Source organism: Eutrema salsugineum, unplaced genomic scaffold (genome assembly GCF_000478725.1).
Source record: "Eutrema salsugineum unplaced genomic scaffold, Eutsalg1_0 scaffold_18, whole genome shotgun sequence".
Taxonomy (NCBI): domain Eukaryota; kingdom Viridiplantae; phylum Streptophyta; class Magnoliopsida; order Brassicales; family Brassicaceae; genus Eutrema; species Eutrema salsugineum.
The window spans coordinates 1,654,103-1,662,078 of NW_006256846.1; positions in this window are offsets into that span (position 1 = coordinate 1,654,103).

The window sequence follows — 7,976 nt, forward strand, 5'->3', positions numbered from 1 at the left end:
CGAAGAAAATGCTGGATTTACAAGTTTGACAAACAAAGGTATTTTCCTATGCACACCTTTAACCAATGCTCATATAAGAGGTGATGCAGACTTAATTGAAGCAAGAGTGGAGTTTAAATGGCTCTCAAGACTCTTTTCCGAAGACTCTCCACAAGCAAAAAGAATTGGAGACAAGAAGCAAGAGGATCTGAACATCTTTCCTAGGATATTCGGCACCGCGGTCGTGTGTGCGCTACCAGCGGCCAAACCACCTTTTGCCGCGGTCGCGTGTGCGCTACCAGCGGCCAAACCACCTTTTACCGCGGTCGCGACACTTCCACCAGCGGCCAATACTCTTTTTACCAATTCTCCAACAGTTCAAGCCATGGCGACACCTCTACAAGCAAACTGTCCTCACCTTGGATGCTTAACCATCTCCACCACTTCAGATCATAAAGAATCACCTTGCAATACGGTTCAATGTCATGAAGTGAGAGATACCTTATTCACCTCATCATACAAGCATCTAAGACATTCTTCTGTCACAAATGGTATTGAAGACTCATACCTCAAAGAAATTCCAAGACTGATTTTTGATACTGGAGGGGGCTACCATCTCGAACCTGCTAAGAAAAGCAAGGAGATGTCGAAAAAGACTTGTCTCAGGACAAGGTCTTCTTCATTGGAATAAGTCACGTCCAATACCAAAATTCGAGCTAAACGACTTAAAACAAAAGCGCTTAATGGGAGGCAACCCATTTAGGTATTGTTTTCTTTAGGATTTTTCTTTCTTTTTCTTTTGATCTTTTTCTTTTTCTTAGTTTCAGGTGTTTCTTATAAAACAAAAAAAGCCAAAAAAAATCAAAAAACCAGAAAAAACCAAAAAGAAGGATAGTACCTGACTGCTCGGCCCAGCAGGAACCAAGGAGAAGCAGGAGGAGGCCGCGATATAAGCCCCCGCGGTCGCAAGTGTTCTGACCGCGGGAAACCTACCGTCGGCCGCGGTCGCGTGATCCTGACCGCGGCCAAGTGTTTGTTTGCCGCGGTCGTGCAGCCCCTGACCGCGGCACTTGGTCGTTGAGATCCAAACCCAACCCAAACCACCCCTTTCATCCCATTCCACCTCACCAATCACCCTCCACCTCATTCATCACCTTCCACCATCTTCATCACCACCTAATCACCTTCCCAAACCCCTTCGAATGAATCCGGTTCATCTCCACCAGCATCCCGGATCCAGGTAAGTTCTCTTTGTCCTTACCAATTCGATTATCTATGCATCTTTCTCATCCAATCTCGACTTGTTTCACACTGAGGACAGTGTGATTTAAGTCTGGGGGAGGATTTCATCCCTTTCTAACCACTTTTCTTTCATGAGTCTTGCATTATCTACATTTTTTGCATTTTCCTTAAAGTTTTTCAAAATCGGTTGTCAAAACAAAATACGTTTTAAAGGGAATGGTGAACATGAATCAATGATAGTTGACTGTGTGCTTTTAGACTGTTCCTAATGACATGCTCAGTCATGATTTAGGACTAGACTAGGCGGTAGCTAAGCACATTTGAAACGAAGTACCCCAGAGGAATTTGAATGATTTCGATTTAGATGAAGGGATACACTAGCTCTGTTTTATTTGGACTTATGGACTTAATTTTCTCATTGAAGCATTAGACCAGGGAAACGAATCATACATTCAGGACTCCTTTATCTTTTTACCACTCTCTGTTTATCCTGAATGGCTAGTTCATCTTTAGCTAGTTCCCCACCTTAACCAATCCTCTTTCAAACCACATGCACTCTTGTTTTCTATTGTCTTATATGCAGATAAGTGCAAAAACGTTGGAGAGAAAGAGGAACAACGCAGTTTTCAGTCACCAAGGACAGAGACCTGCGATTTCCGGATTCAACACAAGAGGAAGCTCAGTTTGCCTTAGAAAAATCTCAAATTTTGGTACAATCTCGTCCTCTAGTCTCTCTCTCTTTAAAAGGCATTTCCTTTTCAAAAAAAAAAAATCCAAAAATAAGTAAAGAAAGGAAATAAAAGCCTTAGAGAGTCTAGAGAGGTCGAATTTTAAGTCTCAAGGCAACTGGAGTTTGATTTTATGGAGTTTTGGAGATTGTTTTTCTGATTCCTGGAAAGAATCTAAGTCTGGGGGAACAGCTGTTTACAACAAAGGAGGAAGGATTATGCAACAACATTTGGCAAGAAGAAGTGATTGAAAACTGTGGTCATCAACAGGTCCTTATCTCTCTTGCGATTTTGCATATTATCTTGCATCCTCCAGATCTTCAGGTAACCCGAAACACTTTAACTCCACCACTTAAATAGCCCTTTAATGCCAAACGCCGTCTACCCTGGATGATGTCTTTAATGAGAACTCACTATTGAACTTAATGAATGTAGAGAGCTAGTTAACTGAAATCAAGATTTAAATTGTTTAAGTTTTGCATGACGGAAAAAGTGGACTAGTATCTCTTGTGCTTTGGTGAGAATTTTCTAGACTAAGTTGTGGATTGATGCACTATCTTTGGTCCTAGTTTAGGAGTTCATGTCTATGAGATTTGTGCATTTCCTATTTTTGTTTTCACTTAACCAGTTTAGGCTTTTGTTTTGTTTGAGGACAAACAAAGATTTAAGTCTGGGGGAGTTGATAACACCGTATTTTGACAACTTTTATGGATCGTTTTGAAATACTTTTTCTATGTTTTTAATTGCTTTTAAGTACTTTTATCACGTTTTTCTAGTATTTGTAGTTCCAAGACTCTTTTCAGGTAACTTAGGGAAAAGCTTAACAAAATGGATAGAAAACCAGATTTCAGCTCAGAGTCAAACCGTCAGAAGTTCACCCCTGATTGAAGGCATTCTCACCGTCCGATCCAGCTCAAATTTGGAGACCTTAAAGATGGAAGTATCAGCTTTCCAGTGCACTTTACAGATTGGCCATCCAACGGTTCAATCAAAAGATACGCAAAGAGCAAGATGTCCCGTAAACCAGCGGGCCAGCACTTCCACCCGCGGCCAACAAGCATTTTCCCGCGGTCAGGAGCATTCCGACCGCGGCAAACCACTCATTCCCCGCAGTCAGAGCACTCCCGACCGCGGCCATCAACCTCCGAGCCCAAAAGCCCATTTCTGAAGCCCACAATGATTCCCTCATTTGGAGAAACCCTAAGTGACGTCCAGAGAGGTCTTGAGCACTATAAATACATGTCTTAGGAACCCTAATCGATATGCTATCTTTCTTATTGTTTTAGAATACTTGTTTGCTTTAGTTTTTAGGGAGAGAGAGATTTGTTCTCTTGAACCCTTGTTCTTTCTTTTTCAATTTCGGTTTCTATTCTACTTCTTAATACTATGTCTTTGATTTCGTTCATTATGTCTGAGTAGTTCTATTGTTGGGATTAAGGGATTTTCGATGGGGATTTATATGTTCGATGAGGATTCCATGAGCTTTTGAGCCGAATCTTAGAAACTTTTTCTTCTGAATTCGTTTTTACTGCATGAGAGAACTACAATCTGATCCAGATGTTTGGTGACACGAAAGTGTTCATCAGGTATCAGATCTAGTTTGGGAGAGCAAAACAAACATAGGAGTGGAAACCTACCTATGGGCGATTTGTGAATTAGGACGAGTCTTAAACATAATGCATCTCTTCTCGTCCAGGGCCAGAGTGGAAACCTACTGGTCAGGGTTGAGAGAGATAGTTGTCTATGATCACGACAGTGGCGTATTCATACGTCCGTGACTCCAGTTCGAAAAGTTTAAGATAAGATCTTACAAAATTTCCTCTCTAGCAATGTTTTGAATCGTTCGTACCCTTGAGAAAACTTCCCTGAACCCCAACGCCTTTTCTCCATTGTTTTACACCGATTTTCTTTAAGCTTTAATTCAATATTCTCTTTCCTTTTTAGTTCATTTTCATTTAAGCATTAGAATATCAGCTTTTATCATTTTTAGTTATTTTCGTTAAGTTTAGTTATTACGTCATTTAATTTTCGTATTCTCTTTTAATATTTTGTTTTTACATTTTAAAACACACCACCAAACCCCCATAAAACCGTTTTTGTTCTAGACTTCCTTACTTTAAAATATTTCAAAGGCTTTTTGCAGGAAAAGATCCTCCTTCCCTGTGGATTCGATCCCTAAGTACTACAATTGATCAGCTGTGCACTTGCGGCTATCGATTTCAATTAGGGTAAAACTTGACACCCACACTCAACACCACATCAATAGACAGTTATAAGATTAGTCAACTCTCGTCATCCTAATCATCTAATCACGTATACATGGCAATTAACTCTCGCTCTCATGCCAGAATAAGATCATGTATTTCAGATCGGAATCCATCTCAGCATATGTATCTTCCGTCGGTAGATTTTGTCTCCTACGACAGTGACTTCCGTAAGATCTAGTTCAGGCAACCCAGATACAACACTCTCGTGTCTCGGATTTAACCTAGGATAGTACTCTGGGTGATCAATCCTGAGTCATCGCTTTGATATTTGGATGAATGGGAGAATCATGCAAATATCGAAATCCTTTTTCCTAAAAACCTAGATGTCAGTCGAAAATGGGATCCCTTTGGATTGTCCTTTCACCCAACTCGTTGACAACTCAGACATGGCTGAGTTAGACATCATCATCGGTTAAGGAACTAGAAAGCCGAAAAGTAAATAAACAAAAGTTGCAGAAATCTTCTCTTCTTGAAGACAATGTATGGCTAGAAAGCTTCTACATATGCATAAAAATAAAACCTAAAACTACAAATGAGTTCTCTCTCAAAGAGAAGAAAGAGGCTCCTTTACAAAAGACGTAAAAATGAGTAGTTTTAGTGTTTCTTCAAGTCTGGGCGTCTAGGGCTTGTAAAATGGGTGCAGGAAGTATCTTGGGCCTTAGTTGGGCTCATGAGGTTTGTACATAGGTCCACCAGGGGTGAAACAAGCTGAGCCGCGGTGGGAACAAGCTTGGCCGCGGGTGAAAGCTTTTGTCATTGAGTGGACTGTGTTGATTAGCCTTCAATGCATTGATGATATCTGGAGATCTAACCGTGGATTGCTTTGGTTCCAAGTGTGTTGGAAAGCTGGTTGTCTCCTATACAATGTTGGCAAAGTTCGGGATGATCAGATGGTGATAACGTCTTATTTGGTTGCCAAAATTCTGACGGCCTGAATTTATCCAAAAATGTACGTTTGCTCTAAAATGCACTCCAAAACTCTAAGTTTCCTGAAAAGTCTTTCAAAACTCCAAAACATAGCAAACACTTATAAAACCTTTAAAACTGAGTGAAAACACCAGCATAAGATATTGAAAGTGATCTATAAATATGGTCAAAATCAGGTGTTATCAGGCAAGAACTTGAATAGATGATATATTTGAAAGTGTTGGTGAGGTGCATCAAAATCGGCAATATGTCTATTGTGGGGCTGTCTTCTCGTAGGATTGGCAAGCTGTATGGGTCGATTGGCTTCTCTACCATTAGGTGGAACAATGTTTTCATCATTCCTTCTTTCTCATGGATCGTCCCGATGTCTTCTCCATTGATCATCTGCGGCTTGAGCAGCATTTCCAGGGATTTGATTTCCCTCTTCATCGAGTTGTGGCTGGCCATCTGCTTCATGAGCAGCCTCTCGGTCATCATCATGAATCGAATCATGGTCATCATCTCCAATGTGATCACCTTAATGACGGTTTAAAAGATCTTCTTGCTTGGAATTCGGATTGGCCATTTTAAGCGTCCTTCGTCTGAGTTTCCGAAGTTCTCTTTCGTGTTTGTCCATCTCGTCTAGGGGCGGTACAATGTTGGCAGGATTTCTCCTATCTTTCATGCACCTGAGAGCAAAGAAAGCAATGATGAAAAGAAAAGTTAGAAAATCTCCCGCAGAACTCGAAAGTCTTGTGGTCTAGAACTGAAACTAGATTAAAAAATCAAATAATCAGCAATAAATCCCCGGCAACGGTGCCAAAAACTTGATGTGTGTACATAGGGCAATACAAGTTTTACCCTAGATAAGCTGCAAGTGCACAACAAACGCAGTAGTACTTAGGAATTGAATCCACAGGGATTTGTGTGTTGAGGACTTCTAACTGAAGCTAAAAACAATCGTTGACCCCTAATCGAATAAAAATGGGTTTTGGTTTGTCACTAAATCTAGCTAAGCAGAGAATTAAAAATTTTGAAATAAAAATCGGTTGAAAACAATATTACAAACGGCGGTGGGATTAGGGTTCATCTTTAGGGTTCATATTCTAAAACACAGGAAATTTAGGTAAGGATATTCTATGACTCTGAAACTAGGATAGACAGTTATAAGATTAGCCAACTCTCGTCACCCTTATCATCTAATCACTTATACATGGCAATTAACTCTCGCTCTCATGCCAGAATAAGATCATGTATTTTAGATCGGAATTCATCTCGGCTTATGTATCTTCTGTAGGTAGATTTCGTCTCCTACGATGGTGATGTCCATAAGATATAGTTCAGACAACCCAGATACAACACTCTTGTGGCTCGGATTTAACCTAGGATCCGACTCTGGGTGATCAATACAGAGTTATCGCTTTGAGATTTAAGAACTAGAAAGTCGAAAAGTAAATAAACAAAAGTTGCAGAAATCTTCTCGTATTAAAGACACTGTATGGCGATGAAAATCTTATACAGATGCATAAAAATAAAACCTAAAATTACAAATGAGTTCTCTCTCAAAGAAAAGAAAGAGGCTCCTTTACAAAAGACGTAAAAATGAGTATTTTTAGTGTTTCTTCAAGTCTGGGTGTCTAGGGCTTGTAAAATGGGTGCAAGAAGTATCTTGGGCCTTAGTTGGGCTCATGAGGTTTGTACATAGGTCCACCAGGGGTGAAACAAGCTGAGCCGCGGTGGGAACAAGCTTGGCCGCGGGTGAAAGCTTTTGTCATTGAGTGGACTGTGTTGATTAGCCTTCAGTGCATTGATGATATCTGGAGATCTAACCGTGGATTTCTTTGGTTCCAAGTGTGTTGGAAAGCTGGTTGTGTCCTATACAATGTTGGCAAAGTTCGGGATGATCAGATGGTGATAACGTCTTATTTGGTTGCCAAAATTCTGACGGTCTGAATTTATCCAAAAATGTACGTTTGCTCTAAAATGCACTCCAAAACTCTAAGTTTCCTGAAAAGTCTTTCAAAACTCGAAAACATAGCAAACACTTATAAAACCTTTAAAACTGAGTGAAAACACCAGCATAAGATATTGAAAGTGATCTATAAATATGGTCAAAATCAGGTGTTATCAGGCAAGAACTTGAATAGATGATATATTTGAAAGTGTTGGTGAGGTGCATCAAAATCGGCAATATGTCTATTGTGGGGCTGTCTTCTCGTAGGATTGGCAAGCTGTATGGGTCGATTGGCTTCTCTACCATTAGGTGGAACAATGTTTTCATCATTCCTTCTTTCTCATGGATCGTCCCGATGTCTTCTCCATTGATCATCTGCGGCTTGAGCAGCATTTCCAGGGATTTGATTTCCCTCTTCATCGAGTTGTGGCTGGCCATCTGCTTCATGAGCAGCCTCTCGGTCATCATCATGAATCGAATCATGGTCATCATCTCCAATGTGATCACCTTAATGACGGTTTAAAAGATCTTCTTGCTTGGAATTCGGATTGGCCATTTTGAGCGTCCTTCGTCTGAGTTTCCGAAGTTCTCTTTCGTGTTTGTCCATCTCGTCTAGGGGCGGTACAATGTTGGCAGGATTTCTCCTATCTTTCATGCACCTGAGAGCAAAGAAAGCAAAGATGAAAAGAAAAGTTAGAAAATCTCCCGCAGAACTCGAAAGTCTTGTGGTCTAGAACTGAAACTAGATTAAAAAATCAAATAATCAGCGATAAATCCCCGGCAACGGTGCCAAAAACTTGATGTGTGTACATAGGGCAATACAAGTTTTACCCTAGATAAGCTGCAAGTGCACAACAAACGCAGTAGTACTTAGGAATTGAATCCACAGGGATTTGTGTG